Raw genomic sequence first — 17,553 nt, forward strand, 5'->3', positions numbered from 1 at the left:
ACATCTGGGCACAGCCAATGTCCAATCACCTGCTATGCACCATTATGTTGTTTTGAGGGTTTTTTGATTGCTTGTGTAAAGAAGGTAAATTTATTTATTTATTCCCAATGCAAGCACATAAGGGTCCTTTTATTCAGGTTCAACCTGGGCCACCACATGGCAAATGGAAGGAAATGTGGCGGTGGCCATGAGCCCAGGTGTGGAGAGTTTTTATAGGGAAAAACCACAAGCCGGGAATTGGCAACTTGGGATTGGGTAGAAAGGATATGGGACAAGGTGATTTTTTTGAAACTATTGCTTTAGGCTTTGGGCATGAAACCACATTTGGAAACCATTGGGTTAGACTTTTGTCAGGGAACCACAACCCACTTAACAGGAATTATCTGGAATGTTCAGCAGGATTATCTAGATATCTTCAAGGGCCATAAACCACAGATAGAATGTCTTCAGGAAGATATTGCTCTGTATCTGTTTGAGTTGTCATGGCACATTCCTGAGGTCCTTCCTGGAACTGAGTATAGTGGTCTGAGATGGTAGCACTTTCCCTAAGATGGAGCCTGTAAAGTCAGTCTAGGCCTTCACATTCCCCTCTTCACAAGTACCAATCATAGGACTCAATCATGAGTCCTACCTGTCCAGAGGTTCAAGGGTATTGGGACCTAAGAACCATGAGCTAACAGATTTTTCTAGGGCAGTAACATTTGTATCCATTGCCATTCTTAGGCCCTGAAGTTCTGATCTTTGAGTACAACCAGATTATGATCTTATATAATACCTCTTTGATTCTGCACAAAAGAGGTTAAGTATCTTATCTTATTGCAGAACCATTTCAGCTAATCAATTTATCAATTGACAACTCTGAACCTATTTTCCTAGTATGTCAATGAGCTTGGCCATCTTGCCTCTATGCTAGGGAGTTTCCTTTTGACCCAGCATTTCAGCCTTTTCTGAACAGGGAACATGAGACAACATATTCTATTCTGGAACTGCTACAAGCTGGCATTGGGGCACCATTGTCAGGGCCCCCAAAAGGCTGAAAGGTTGGTCAAAGGCTGGGCAATGGGGCATCTGTCAGAAGCATGTGGCTGTCTGACCCTGTAGAGACAGGGAACAATCATGTTGGCTGGGCTGGTCCATGCCAGCTTTTAGCAAGTCTGGAGCTCCAGTTGTCCAGAGCAGCAACTGAAGTTTGGAGGTGTCTGCCAGCCAAGTGGAAACCTGTTGAGACAAACTTCAACTAGGAACAGAATTAAAATTTATGAACTTATTTGGAACCCTTAGGCACATATCCTTAGCAACTGGGAAGAGTAGGAGTCCCAAGACTAGGAGAGAGAGAGAGAGAGAGAGAGAGAGAGAGAGAGAGAGAGAGAGAGAGAGAGGGAATACCATCCTTAGGAATAAGCTGCACTTATCTGGGGTCCTTCAGACCTCTGTGAAGTGGATCCCAGTTTTATGACTCCTTTAATCCTCTGAGGCCTACATGAACTACCTTACAAAATGACATAAAAGCTTTAGATACATCAGTATCACCAACCTGTACTGACATCCATATCGTAGACAAGCAGGTGATGGGTGTCTGTGAAACAGCAGGAGTGGACTCAGACCTTTGAGTCCCACCAAGAACTACAGATTTTGGTTAAAAGCATGTGCATTTTCTTTTCCTTTTTTAAACATAGAAACTTTTACCAAAGTCTTTCTTGTGATTTTCCTCAGTAGTCTAGAATATATTGTAAAGCTACAATATTTTAAACAAGAACAGACATACATGCAAATACCATAACAAGAATAACTCTAGGGGCTGGAGAGATGGCTCTGAGGTTAAGGGCACTGACTGCTCTTCCAGAGGTCCTGAGTTCAATTCCCAGCAACCACATGGTGGCTCGCAACCATCTGTAATGAGATTGGTGCCCTCTTCTGGCCTGCAGTCATTCATGCTGTATTCATAATAATAAATAAATAAATCTTTAAAAAAAAAAAAAAAGAATAACTCTAAATTCACATCAGCACTGAACCACAGACAAGAAACTGTTATTTAGCCTTATAACATAGCCGTGGCAGTTTAGCAACCACAGTCAGTGACATTCCATTCCACTCTTGGAGCTAAAACTCCTTCAGGTTTAGCCCCAGGGCATGCCTTGGGAGCAACACCCATCAGCATGGGATAGGACAAGGACCCAGAAGGCACATACCATGGGGACAGAAGACCACTGTTAACCTCAGATTTTCAAGTGCATGAGAGTGGCAGACCAGCTGGGCCCACAGACCTGTAGGCCACTTCTCAGCTGTGATCCTGGAGGGACAGTTAGTTCTCCACCAGCCCCCACCTCACCCCTCCCGTCTGGTTCAGGCACACTCTGAGCTCCTCCAGGCTCCTGCTGGCTCCCACCAGCTCTGCCCCACACTCTCCCACTTGTGGGGTGGGGCAGCCAGAACCGCCACCCTAGCCATGCTGTAAAGCCTCCATCTCATGGCTCCCTGAGTGAGCAGGGGCCTGGCCTCAAACCAGTGTCTGGGCCCTGTGGTGCTCACAGCCCACCTAGTTCACTCAGTGGCACCCTGGGTCCCTGTAGTAGCCCCTGGGCTGCACGAAGCCGCCTGTGGGACTCATTGAAGTGCACTCGCTGCTGAGCTAAGGTCAGAGAGCAAGGAAACAATGGGGGAAATCTTTTTTTTTTAAGATTTTATTTATTTTGTTTATTATGTACACAGAAGAGGGTGCCAGATTTCATTACAGATGGTTGTGAGCCACCATGTGGGTGCTAGGAATTGAACTTAGGACCTCTGGAAGAACAGTCAGTGCTCTTAACCTCTGAGCCCCCAATGGGGGAATTCTGTTAGTCTGTCCCAGTTCAACCAAAGGGACCTCCATCCCTTCTGCTGGCCATGAAGCCCAGAAGTCACAATGCACACACAAGCCCAGGCATAAAACACTCATACACTTCTCACACATTTACACACTCATATAGGTAGGACATTTCAACAGAAAGGCAAACAAAACTTTTTACAACGTAAAACTAGACAACAACTCTCCTGGCACCTGCAGACAAAACCAAAAAGACTCCAGCCTCATGCTGGTCCATGAGAGAGACCCATGTCATCTATACTACAGATGTGGGTGGGGTTCTACCATAGATGTGGGGTTCTCCACCCCCACTAAACCCACTAATGGGGTCTGAAACATCTTTCAGCCCCTTGTGATCATGGTCTGTGGTGCGTCCATCCATTTACTGGTCCTGATCACAATCACAGAGATGAAATTGTACACAGACAGACACTTCGAGACACGCTTACCGGCCAGTTAGGAACCCTTCTGTCTGGAGTCCCATTGGGTCGTGGGGGTTCCTGGCCAATGCACCAAATGTTGTACCCATTTCAAGAAAATCCCAGAGGCCACCAAGGCCTGTTTCTGATGTAAGCACATAAGGGTCCTTTTATTCAGGTTCAACCTGGGCCACTGCACAGCAGATGGAAGGAAATGTGGTGGTGGCCAGGTAAATTTATTTTAGCTCTTGGCTTCAGAGGCATTGGTCTGTGATCAGCTGACTCCATTGATTTGGATCTGAAGTGAATCAAAACACTGTGGTGTGTGTTGGCTGGGTATGTGCTCAGTTGGAGTGTTTACCCAGCATGCACTAAGTCCTGGATTCTGTCCCCAACACTGCATAAACTGGATGTGATGCTGCTTTTAATCTCAGCACTCCGGAGGTGGAGGCAGGAGGAGCAGTTCAAACTCAACCTTACAGACATAGGAAATTCGAGGCCAGCATAGGCTATGAGACTCTGTCTGAAATATAAAGAAAGAAAGGGAAAAGAAGAGGCTAGAGAGATGGATGGTTCAGCAGTTCAGAGCACTCACTCAACTCAGAGGACCAGAGTTCAGACCCCAGCAGGCTCAAACTGCCTGTAACTACAGCTTCAGGGGGAAACAATGCCCTTTGTGGCCTCTTTGGGCACTTCACCCATATGTGCATGCGCAAGCGTGCGTGCGCGCGCGCACACACACACACACACACACACACACACACACACACACTTAAAAACAAAATTATTCTTAAAGGGAAGGATGGGGCCAGAGTGGAGCTTAGTGGTGGAGAATGCTCCCATGGTGTGTACAGATTCTGGGTTGGGTTTCTAGGACCAAAACCCAGAAGGGAACCAAACAAGCTGTCATTATTTGAGTGTGATATAACTCTCTGTCAATCAACCAGAACAAAAACTAGGACAAATTACACAGAGATCAGAGAGTCTCCAGTTATGAGAGTAGCATACAAAGTCTGTGTGAGGGGCTGGAGACACAGCTCAGTAGAGGAGAGTGCTTGAAGGCCTGACTTTACATCCCCAGCATCCAACCCCTGTGAAAAGCTAGCATGCCCATGCATGCCGGTAAGCCCAGTGCTGACGGAAGTGGACACAGGAGATGTCACAGGCCTTGCTGGCCAGCCAGGCTAGCCCCAAGTCAGCCATCTCCAGTAACAGTAAGAAATCTGTCTTGATGGAGTAACTGTGGGGAGCATGACCTGACATCTTCCTCTGGGGTCTGCATGTAGCACAGAAACACACACACACACACACACACACACACACACACACACACACACACACAAAGTAAGAAGATGGTAAAATCATTTCATTCCTTTATGTTATCAATGAGCAGTTATAAAATTGTGGCTGCATTCCTGCTGAGCTACCCTGGCCTGGCTCCAGAGAGCAGCACCTAGTCCTAATCCTTCCTTGTTTAACTGGCCGCTCTATGTGAGTCTTGTCTGAGAGTCTCCTAAGGTACTCGCCTCAGGAAACCCGGGAAACCGTGGTACCCAAGAAATCAAGGAATTTGCACTTGGCGTTGTATTGTTGGTAGCTCCTTTTGGGTTGTTTTGAGCATCTGGAAATGAACTGGCTAAACTGTAAATATAGAGAAAAATAAAAATGTCCTGGGCAAAGGGAAAGTGCTCCAGTCCTTAAGAGGCTGGAGCCCCTGGCAACCATGAAAGGCTAGATTCATTCTTAAGGAGCCTCTGAATCTTCTTTCCACAGACCCACGTGAACCCACACACCCATGCCGCGATACTTCATGACATAAAATGTTAAAAATAGCATTCACAATCCCGACAAAAAGCAAGATTTAAAAAGGAAGAAAACACAAGACGCTATATAACAAATTTGATCTGTCATAATGAATCTTCAAAAGGCTGGGAATGAGAGCAAACATGCTGTGTGCTGCCCTTCCTTGAGTGATGAAGGGTGGGCATGCCAGCCATACCCCAGCCCCTCACTGGGGGATTCTAGGCAGAGGCTCTACCATTGAGCCACACCCAGCCCCTCACTGGGGGATTCTAGGCAGAGGCTCTACCATTGAGCCACACCCAGCCCCTCACTTGGGGATTCTAGGCAGGGGCTCTACCACTGAGCCACACCCCAACCCCTCACTGGGGGATTCTAGGCAGGGGTTCTACCACTGAGCCACACCCCAGCCCCTCACTGGGGGATTCTAGGCAGGGGTTCTACCACTGACCACACCCCCAGCCCCTCACTGGGGGATTCTAGGCAGGGGCTCTACCACTGAGCCATACCCTAGCCCTCACTGGTTGTTCTGTCTGCTTCCTTACCCCAGTGCTGGGTTGTACTTGCGTGCTTGGCTATGCCTGCTATGGCAATGAGATGTGGATTTGAACTCCAGGCCCCTTGATTGTACACCTTGCACTCTTATCCACTGAGGCATCTCCCTAGTTTCTCTTTTTGTGTTTTTGAGACATGTTTCACCATAGAGCTTATGCTGACTTTAAACTTGTGGTTCTTCTGCATCAGCTTCCTGAATGTGGGTGAGGGTATACCACCCTTCCAGTGGCAACTGATGCATTTTGAGAATATTTTAGTTATACAGCATTCCTAATCCTCAAATTGGAACCCGCAGTGTTCAAAACCCAGAGCTTTGTGAGCATTGGTGTGACATAATGCAAAATTCTTCCCCTGTCTTGAGGGGAGGGTATAGTGGGTAGCTGTTCCAGCTTTGACCTGGAAGTACTACCCCAATGAGGCTTCTAGTACCTGCTTTCCCTACCTATGATGCACCCCTGAGGCAGGGCCAAGATGGGAGCCCTTAAGACCCAAGATCCAGATGTGCCAGCTCCCTTGGTTCCTGGTGATCCTGGATGCTGGATGGCAGACCGAGCAGAGTTCTCTAGAGAACCCCACTGGACTGTACTTCACCTCTCCCAGGTCCTGTAACTAACTCCTTTACTGGCTGTAAGTTGCCCCCAAATAAATCTCTTTTTTAACTACATGGAGTTGCCTTAATAAATCTCCACAATAGGAGGGTCACAGTCTCAACATATCTATTGGTGAAATTATTAAGGCCACTCCACGTAGTTAAAAGGGAGGTTTATTTTGTGGGGTAACTTACAAATGAAGGGGTAGGTTGCAGGGTCTAGCAAAGGTATAGCACAGTCCGGCGGTGTTCTCTGGAGAACTCTGCTCAGTCTACCTCCTGCGTCCAGCGTCCCCGAACCAAGAGAGCGACCTCCTCTTGATCCTCGGTCTTCCGCTCCCTCCTCTGTCCCACCTTGTGGGCGTGATCATTACTGAAGCCTCAATGGGGGTTGGAACTTCCAGGCCAATGCTGGGATGGCTATCCACTACAGATATCTGTGAAAACTATGAAGTTATCATCAGGCTTCAAGTAGAAGATGTGTATGAAACATAAATGTCCTCTGTTTGATGAGCCTTCTTTTTTTTTCTTTTTTCTTTTTTGACACAGTTTCTCTGTGTAGCCCTGGCTGTCCTGGAACTTGCTCTGTAGACTAGGCTGGCGTCAAACTCAGAGATCCATCTGCTTCTGCCTCCCAAGTGCAGAAGGTGTGTGCCACACTGCCCAGCTATGATGGACCTTTTACTTTTAATTATGTGTGTGTGTGTGTGTGTGTGTGTGTGTGTGTGTGTGTGTAAGTCTGTGTCTGTGTATGTACACATGAGTGCAGTGTCCACAGAGACCAGAGGAGAACATTGGAGGCCCTGGAGCTGGAGTTACAGGTGGTTGTGAGCCATGCAACACCAGTGCTGAGAACTAAACTCGGCTCCTTGGCAAGAGCAGCATGCACTCTTAACCACCAAGCCGTCTCTCCAGCCCTCCCCACACCTGCCCCAAGTTACTTTTAATAAGGAGAGCCAATTGTATTTAATTACACATCTACTTTGTGTTGGGCACTCATCTTAACTAATTTTATGATTGGAGGAGACGAGCCAAGACACACACAACATGTCTGGGAGGTGGCTCTTTAGACCTCAGGATCCAGGCCTTACATTGAGTGTTGTGTCCCTCAGTCTTGATACTGATCTTTGGGGTCACCATGACACTTACTCAACATGTTTTCCTGGAACTTAATCTGCTCCCAACTTCATCAGCTGCTTCCAGCTCTATATCACCCCTGCCCTGAGCCTCAGCTTGGGCTGATTGGACAGACAGATATCAGAGTCAGAAGCCTGACTCTGGCCTACTATTCCAATGCATCATAAAGGTATGTGATGGGATCTAGATGTGCTGGGCAGTCTTGGGGAGTTTGGGGGGTGAGGAGTGGGGAAGGGAAGACAGGTGTGGTTGAGGAAATCATCCAAGGTATGGTGTTATGACAGAGATAGAGGATGGCCAGTTTGAGCATTGAAGACATAGTCTCAGACCAGGGACTGAGGCCACAGCTTAGGGAGAAAGTGTTTGATTAATGTGTCCAAAGGCCTGGCTTCCCTCCTCTGCATGGTCAGAGCCAGAAGTTGACATTGGCCATGCTTGCTCAGATTCCTGATTGTCACACAGGTCTAGGATTGAGTCAGCTGGAGTGTCTGCCTAGGGAGTCCCAGGGATCCTCCTGTCTGCCTTCCAATGATGGGATTAGAAACTATCCTACCAAGCCAAGACTTTGTGTAGGTGCTAGAGATTAAACGCAGGTCCCTATGACGGCAGCAGGCATTTCACCAACCGAGCTGTCTCTCCAGGCCCGCTCTGTCTTGTAGCCTCTTCTCCACTTGCATAGTGCAGCCTGCAATGACAAATTTGTTCTGTTCCTAGTGCCACAGCTCCTTTCAGACTGGACGTTGATACATGTATCTGTAAATCCATCGCTTCCACCCTTTTAGTAAATTTGATATCAGTATTTCTGGAAATGCGCCTCCCTCGGAAGGTCAGCCTCAGATTACCATGTATCCTACCCCTCCCAAGTGCAGGGTCACAGGCATGCACCACACGTGGAAGCATGTGCTTTAGAGCACAGTAGACTCACAGAGCTCCTCCCAATCCTCTTGTTTGGTTTTTGTTTTTGTTCTGGGGATTGAATTCAGAGCCTCACAATGCCCTCTGTGGCTGAGCCAAACCCCAGCCTGCACTGGGGGTTCCTAGGCAGAGGCTGTACTCCTGATCTAGGTTCCCTCTTAATGTGGTGCTCTTGTTGAAGTCAGTGCTGCTGACGTCTCTGCTGCAACCCTACTGTCCCAAGATGCTGTTCATCTCATGGGCTGCCTTCTCTTTGGGCTGCTTCAACAGCTGCCTCAATGCTTTCCTCTACATCTTCATCACCAGGGGTTTTCTGTCTGGCCAGAGTGTTTGGAGAAAAGGGTTTTATCAGTCATCTTGTCCCTGAGACCAGTGCTCCAACAGAGGGTGGAAACCCTCGTGTTCAGACTGGAAGTCCACTTTCTTAATCAGGGTTTCTATTGCTGTAAAGAGACACCATTACCATGGCAACTCTTATAAGGAAAAGCATTTAATTGGGTGGCTTACAGTTCCAGAGGTTTAGTCCATTATTGTCATGGTGGGACATGGCAGTGTGCAGGTAGGTATGGTGCTAGAGAAGGAGCTGAGAGTCGTCCTTCGTTTTCATAGGCAGGCAGCCAGAATCTGTGTTCACAGTGAGTGTAGCTTGAGCATCAGAAACCTCAAAGCCCTCCCCTACAGTGACACACTCCTCATCTATTCCAACAAGGCCACACCTCCTAGTAGTGCCACTCTATGAGCTTATGGAGGCCAATTACATTCAAACTACCACATCCTCTTTCACAGCCTATGAACAAAATACATTAACTTCTGAGACCTGCTTCTACTTCTAGAAAGTCCCCCCCAGCAATCCATCATCAAAAACCCTCTAGTATAGACATCACCACCCATTTCTCACACGTTGAACTGTGAAAAAGAAAGACTATATTTCCTTTGCAGCTATATACAGACATGTGACTGATTTCTGGCCAATAGGTTGTAAGTATGCATAGTAAATGTAACTTCCTTAAAGTGACCTTAAATGAAAGCGTTCTGTCCATCCTTCTTCTATTTGACTAGGAATGGAATGTTTCAGCCAGTTTTTGCTGCTGTGGATATCGCTCTGTGTAAATAAAGTTCTGATTGGCCAGTGGCCAGGCAGGAAGTATAGGCGGGACAAGAGAGAAGAGAATTCTGGGAAGTAGAAGGCTGGGGAGAGACACCGCCAGCTGCTGCCATGAAAAGCAACATGTAAAGACACCGGTAAGCCACAAGCCATGTGGCAAAGTATAGACTAACAGAAATGGGTTAATTTAAGATAGAAGAAGGTAGATAACAAGCAGCCTGCCATGGCCATACAGTTCGTAAGCAATATAAGTTTCTGTGTGCTTTCTTGGTTGGGTCTGAGCGACTGTGGGACTGGCGGGTAAGAGAGATTTGTCCTGACAGGGCCAGGCAGGAAAACTCAAACTACATTTTGCTATTTGACGAACATCCCCTTTCAAGTTTAAAGGTATTAAACTATGAAACCCACACAGGGCTGGCGAGATGGCTCAGCAGTTTAGAGTACTTGTTGCTCTTCCAGTAGATCCAAGTTTGATTCCCAGCACCCATATAATTTACAACGATCCATAACTTCACTTGCAGAGCATCCGGCACCCTCTTCTGACCTCTGCTAGCACCAGATTTTACAAGTGTGCAAAATCACATCTGAGCTTTTAATGTGGGTTCCAGAGATTGAATCAGGCCCTCGTGCTTTACAGGGCCATATTGCAGTGACTGAGCATCTCCCAGGCCCCCTAGAAGAGGGGCTTACAAGTGAGACACTGCAGAATCCAGGCATGAAGGACAGGCCTTGCCTCTCCAGGAGAAGATCTGCAAAGTGACATTGCACAGAGGGAGCAGAACAGCCATTTTGTGCCCTGTGCCACAGTAGCTGTGTAAGATGCTTCTGTGTCCACAAGAGGTCCTGGGATGCTGACGCCCAGGCTGAGGAGTGAGATTGCAAAGTCTAGCTCAAGATGACCCTACACTATCACGGATCAACCTCAGGAGTACCCCCCTCATGTGTGTGTACGTGTGTGTGCATGCACGCGCATGCACATGCACACATATGTACATGCTATGGCATACATGTAGAAGTCAGAAAACAATTTTTCTGGTGTTGACTCTCTATTTCCACCATGTGGGGCTTGGGGAATCTAATTCAAGGCATCAGGTACCTTTTGGCAAGCAAGCACCTTTCCTTGGGCAGCCATCTCACTCCAGATGCATAACAACCAAAATTAAACCACAGAGGATTGTCGTGTAGCAAATTTCTTCTGAGATTAAAAACCTTCCATTTTGGAGGGAAGCTCCTTAATCTAGGAAGTAAACAACTCAAAGGCTTCAGGAAGTCCCTGAAACTGACCAGATTCACTAGGCTCCTCCCTCCCCAAGTACACATAAGCATTTAGGACTGCTGAAAGAAACTCTCAGACCAACTGAGCTGCCCGGGAGAGACACCCTCTAACCTGTTGAGCTGTCTACAGACTGCAGTGTGCTCAGGGTCCCAGATTTTGTTACCTGTGCTGGGATGGACTTTGTCAAAGTAAGCTGTCTTTGAGTCATTTCTGCTCCTGTATTTAACCCTCACCCATATCCCTGTAAGTAGCCCCAATAACACTCATCGGTTCACCAAGATGGACTTTTTGTGGCGTCTGTTCTTTGGGGTGTCATCAGTCCCTCATTTAGGGTGAGTGGATGTTTGTTTATATCTCCCCAGGAATAATGAATGCCATACAACAAGGACTAGTTGGGAAAGAAAAGGATTCAGTAGGAGTGGGTGAGGACAAGAGAGAGACAGGGACGGATATGATTAGACATTAAACATGAAAGAATGTGTCATAGCAAAACTTACTATTTTGTGCAATTAACTGTAGCTGGAGAGCTTCTCTCCAGGTGCCACCAAGCCCCCATGGTCCCACAACCCACTTACACCAGACACTTCTTATAAATTGCATGGCCATGGCAGGCTTCTTGGTATCTAGTTCTTATATCTTAAATTAACCCATTTCTGTTAGTCAATAAGTTGCCACGTGGCTCGTGGCTTATCAGTACCTTATATCTCATTTGTCATGGCGGTGGCTGGTGGTGTCTCCCTGCCCCAGCCTTTACTTTCCAGAATTCTCCTCCTCCTTGTCCCGCCTACCCTATCCTTCCTGCCTGGCTACTGGCCAACCAGCACTTTATTTATTTTAACCAATCAGAGCAACACATTTGACATACATAACATCCCACAGCACTTCCCCTTTTCTTTTTTTCAAAAAGCAAGGTTTTAACTTTTATATAGTAAAATTTCAGATAACAAAACAATTATCAAGCAAGAATTACAGTTACAATATTAAAGAAGATATCCTATCTTATATTTGTTTTGTAAGTCTAAGGTTTTATATCTAACTTATCTTTTATCATAACTAAGGAAAATTATATTATCTAGTCTTCAACCACATCAAAGACCTCAGAAGGACATAATATTACCTGAGAACTAGGAGAAGGATGTAAGCAACTTTCGGGAGTCTTGTAGGGTAGACAGAGACAGCTGGCAGCCTGGACAGTCACCTAATGTTTCTTTGTAAAGTTGGGGCATCTGTCTTCAGCCCACAGGGTTAGAGTCTCTTGGTCATTTCTCTCAGTGTTCTGTAGAATGTCTGGCAGTTTCTTCTGTGAAGCAGGAACCTGAAGGACCATTTTGTCAAGCAAAGTTCAGTGGTCACCTTTTTATGGGTCCTGCATGTTTAGTTGATCAAGCAGTCCAGGCAAGAACAGTTTCTTGCCCAAATGGCTATTTTTGCCAAGGTGAAGATAAACTCCATATGAAGTGTCTTCAATGCCCATCCTCCTCTCTGAAGTAAATCAGTGCTGCCAGGAGCAGATATGTCTCACTGTCCAGAAAGTCTAAATTTAAAAAACATTTAAAATGCCATATTCTGTAGACCTTTGAAGTGTTTGAAGATTACCTGTCTATCTGAAAAATATCTATGTATACCTAGAAAACTTAACATGACTATAAGTTTGACTATCATAGAAGACTAATTGATCTGTATTTCTTAATTATCCATTACAATCTAAATGAGTTGCATAAACATAATACCTCAAATGAGAGTAGAAATAAATATACAGTATAACAAAATTAACTTTAAATTTGTATCAATAGACTAAAATCTATACCAATGTAAGACATTTTAAAAAAGTTGTTGTTCTTTAAAAGTAAGTTCATTAATCTACCCTTTCAGATTATTATATCTATATCATATGCCCCCCCCTTTTTTTATTCTTTAGAAAGAGATCACATTTATAATTAACCTGATTTAAATAAAAATATTGGTTTTTCTCTGTCCCACACCAGAGGGCTCTTCTGATTTGGGACACAAGAATCTCTTAACCTTTTCTTTTAGCAATATGCCTGGGTTTAGAGAAGGAGTGAGTCAATTCCATCTCCAAAGCCAGCTTGATAATTTGGGAAATTGGGCGTAGTTTCTCTTACTACTTCCTGCTGGAGTGGGGCGCTGTAACTTATGGGGACACAAAGAAAATTTTAGGATTATGGAGTAGTCCGTGAGGACAAACCTCTGAGCCAGTTGCCTTGAAACCATTCTGGATGTTGGATCATCTGGGCCATTGTGTCATTGGAGACCTTTCAGGTGGTCTTGGCTGATCAAACCTGATTATCTTAATCTGGAACAAATCCACAGCCTCTGGCTTTCTGTGGAAACAAAAGCAGAGACTCTTTTCCAAAGCAACATATCCTTATATCCAAATTTTGAATTCAAGGTGTCTTTAAAATTTACATATTTGTTTAACTCAACAGCTTTTATGATCAAATCTTTTTCTGTAGTTAAAAATCCCAAAGACAACACAAACCAGATTCTCTGTGTAATATCCATCTTTTTAAGACTGAACCGCTGCTGTGGCTGCTGGCTCCGCCCACCTCAGCTTTCCAAAGTGGTGGTGGTACAGTTTACTGCCAGCTCTGGGTCTGGAGCCATGTGTACCATCAACTATCAGAAGCAGTTCTATCAAAGCAGCACATAGCCCAGAAACCAGCAAAGGCTAAATCCACCAGGCAGTAGAGTAAAGTGCCACTTGTTCACTCCACAGTTCACACCAGGAGGCTGGCTCTCAGCTGCCTGTAACTCCAGCTTCAGATGTTCTGATGCCCTCTTCTGACCCCTGTAGGCACAGCACTCACATGCACATACTCCTCATTCCCGCCACACTGCAGGTCAGACGCACATGCCAGGAACCCGCCATAGTAGCTCAAACCGGCAGGCTGCCACTAACTTGAGAGAGACAACTAGGAAGCTGTTTTTAGCTCTGTTTTAGAATCTTTTTTGTCAGGTTTTAGGTGGAAACTCTTGCCAACACTCTTGGGCACCATTTGTAGCTTGAGAGCTTCTCTTCAGGTGCCACCAAGCCCCCGCAGTCCCACAACCCACTTATAAAATAATCACTCAGACACTTACATTTCTTATAAACTGCATGGCCGTGGCAGGCTTCTTGCTCTTGCTATCTAGTTCTTATATCTCAAATTAACCCATTTCTGTTAGTCTATAAGTTGTCACATGGCTTGTGGCTTATCAGTACTTTACATCTCGCTTGTCATGGCGGCAGCTGGCAGTGTCTCCCAGACCCAGCCTTCACTTCCCAGAATTCTCCTTCCTGTCTGGCTACTGGCCAATCAGCACTTTATTTATTTTAACCAATCAGAGCAACACATTTGACATACAGAACATCCCACAGCAATTAATATCTGCTAATTTAAAAACTTAAACAAAAAAAAAAAAAGCAAAGCAAACAAAAAAGAATCAGAAAAAAAAACCAAGACGATAAGATAGTCTATTACAGGAAGTTTCCTGAGTCTCCTGAAAGCCTGCATATAAGTGTGGATCATGATATTTATCTGTAAATCCTGCAGTCTCATCTGAGAACAAGGACATTTCACCTGAATAATCACAGTATCACTCCACAGTTCACACCAGGAGGCTCTCAGCTGCCTGTAACTCCAGCTTCAGATGTTCTGATGCCCTCGTCTGACCCCTGTGGGCACGGCACTCACATGCACATACCTCTGCACAGACACACACACTCACACAAAAACAAAGAAAGAGGAGCAGGAGAGAGAGCAGTGGTTAAGAGTGACTGGCTGCTCTTCCAGAGGCCTCCAGTTGGACCCCAAGCTCCACATGTCAGCTTACAGCCACCTGTACCTCCAGTTCCAGGGGATCCGACACCCTATTCTGGCTTCTGAGAGCACTATGTGCACACAGTGCACAGATACACATGAGGGGAAAAGTATCCTGACAGACAGAGCCAAGGAATACCACAAAGTCACACAGCACAGCAAAACTTACACAAGAGATTTATTAGTAAAGACACCAGAGGGAGGCTGCCTCTGCTTGAGAGAGAAGCAGTAAGGAACTGAGTGGGAGGCAAGCTTTATATAGGGTTTCTTGGGGGTGTGGGCAGAGCTTTCCGGGGTGGCCTGGGATTGGTGGGATTTTGTGATCTGATCTTGGGCTTTTCACTCTGTAGGGCAGAGCTTAGTTGCCTGCATCTCAACTGGGTCCAGCTGTTAGAATATCCTCAGGGGTGGGGGGGGGGGGCTGGCCACTCCCATGCTTTGAGGGGCTTACAGGCAAAACAGCCGTGCTAGTTATTTTTAATTTACACATAAAAGTAAATCTTTTTTTGTTTTGTTTTGTTTTTTTACTTTTTGAAAGAAAGGGGAAGGACTTTGTCATCCTTGGATGCTGCAGAATGCCCTTTAAAAGAGTTCCCGTGCTCTGAGGATATTCACTTCACTTGGAACCATCAAAGTCATGCTCAGAGGAGGAACTGTAGATTTAAATCTCAGGAGGAGAAAACAAGGTCCAAAAGGAAATTAGCAAGTGATTCAAGAAAAAAAAAAAAGATCCATAAAATAAATGCAGGACAAGTTGAAAGGAGCCCCTGACAGAAGCTGAGGAGGGCAGAGTCTTGGTGAGAAACCGACTCTGCTTGTTCTTGCTCACACGCCTCCTTTGTCTTCAGCTCTCTTGTCTTGGGACAGGGTCTCATGTACTTCAGGCTAGCCCCAACATCACTATGTGGCTGTGACTAGCCTTGAACCACTGATCCTTCTGCCTCTACCTCTGAAATGTTGGAATCAGGTATGCAACACCATGCCCCACTGTCTCTCCTGCCTCTCCGTTTCTACATGCACCAAAGTTGAAAGAGTGTGGATGGAGGAAAATGGGTTTTTACCTAGTGAGCCTGGGAAACAAGGGTGCTGCTGAGGTGGAAACCAGGTACAGGGTGAGTCCAGTATAGTCTGACACCTATAGGCCCATTCTCAGGGTTCTCTCACTTCCTACGTTCCCATAGTTTCCTCAGGTCCCAGGGCCCACTCCCAGGCTTTCTCATTTCCCAAAGTTCTCATGGTTCTCACTCCCTTAGTTCTCACTGTTCCCACTCCTCAGTTCTCACTTTCTCAGTTCTCAGTTACCACTCCTCAGTTCTCACTGTTCCCACTCCCTCAGTTCTCACTGTTCCCACTCCTCAGTTCTCACTGTTCCCGCTCCTCAGTTCTCACTGTTCCCACTCCCTCAGTTCTCACTGTTCCCTCTCCCTTAGTTCTCACTGTTCCCACTCCTCAGTTCTCACTGTTCCCACTCCTCAGTTCTCACTGTTCCCACTCCTCAGTTCTCACTGTTCCCACTCCCTCAGTTCTCACTATTCCCACTCCCTCAGTTCTCAGTGTTCCCACTCCTCAGTTCTCACTGTTCCCACTCCTCAGTTCTCAGTGTTCCCACTCCTCAGTTCTCACTGTTCCCACTCCTCAGTTCTCACTGTTCCCACTCCCTCAGTTCTCAGTGTTCCCATTCCCTCAGTTCTCACTGTTCCCACTCCTCAGTTCTCACTTTCTCAGTTCTCACTGTTCCCACTCCTCAGTTCTCACTTTCTCAGTTCTCACTGTTACCACTCCTCAGTTCTCACTGTTCCCACTCCTCAGTTCTCACTTTCTCAGTTCTCACTGTTCCCACTCCTCAGTTCTCACTGTTCCCACTCCCTCAGTTCTCACTATTCCCACTCCCTCAGTTCTCAGTGTTCCCACTCCTCAGTTCTCACTGTTCCCACTCCTCAGTTCTCAGTGTTCCCACTCCTCAGTTCTCACTGTTCCCACTCCTCAGTTCTCACTGTTCCCACTCCCTCAGTTCTCAGTGTTCCCATTCCCTCAGTTCTCACTGTTCCCACTCCTCAGTTCTCACTTTCTCAGTTCTCACTGTTCCCACTCCTCAGTTCTCACTGTTCCCACTCCTCAGTTCTCACTTTCTCAGTTCTCACTGTTCCCACTCCTCAGTTCTCACTGTTCCCACTCCTCAGTTCTCACTGTTCCCACTCCTCAGTTTTCACTTTCTCAGTTCTCACTGTTCCCACTCCTCAGTTCTCACTGTTCCCACTCCCTCAGTTCTCACTGTTCCCACTCCCTCAGTTCTCACTGTTCCCACTCCTCAGTTCTCACTGTTCCCACTCCTCAGTTCTCACTGTTCCCACTCCTCAGTTCTCACTGTTCCTATTCCTCAGTTCTCACTGTTCCCACTCCCTTGGTTCCTATGGGCCTCTCCCTGATGAGCCACCCTGTCAGTCTTGGATCTGCCTTCCTCTGGAAGGGAGGGTGGGATCCTGAGCAGGCTTCCTGATGAGAAGCTTAGCCTCTGTGTTTGCAGAAGTCACAGGGACCTCCCTGGGGACAGCAGGCTGCCCTCTGTGCACTGGACTGGAACTACTCTAAAAAGATCCCATGTGAAAATGACTACTTTGTCAGGTGATGGTGCTCAAAGGTGCTCACTGCATCCAAAGTCCCAGACAGACATCTGTATGCATTTAGCTCAGAGAGATGAAGTCACTTACTGAGGATCACATAGTAAGAAAGTGATGGGGTCAGGGCTTGATGGGTGTGACTCCATTAATGCACAGAATCAAGTTCATAGGGCACCTGTCAGGTAAATGGGTGGGCAATGGGGAGGGGCCAATATCTTAGGGGCGGTGCTAATATTTGAGGGAAGGGCCTGAGGACTGCTGAAGGAGCTAATGTCTTGGGGTGTGGCTGATTCACCCAGAGGGCCCATCACTGCACTTGAGAACCTGTAACTTCTCTTTCCTTTTCCTTTTCCTTGTTTTTTCCAAGACAGAGTTTCTCTGTGTAACAGCTCTGGCTGCCATGGAACACACTCTGTAGACCAGACTGTTCATTCTCCTTTTCCAACAAGCACTGACCTAGCACACAGTAGGTACAC

This window comes from Onychomys torridus, chromosome 1, assembly GCF_903995425.1.
Source record: "Onychomys torridus chromosome 1, mOncTor1.1, whole genome shotgun sequence".
In the NCBI taxonomy this organism is placed as follows: domain Eukaryota; kingdom Metazoa; phylum Chordata; class Mammalia; order Rodentia; family Cricetidae; genus Onychomys; species Onychomys torridus.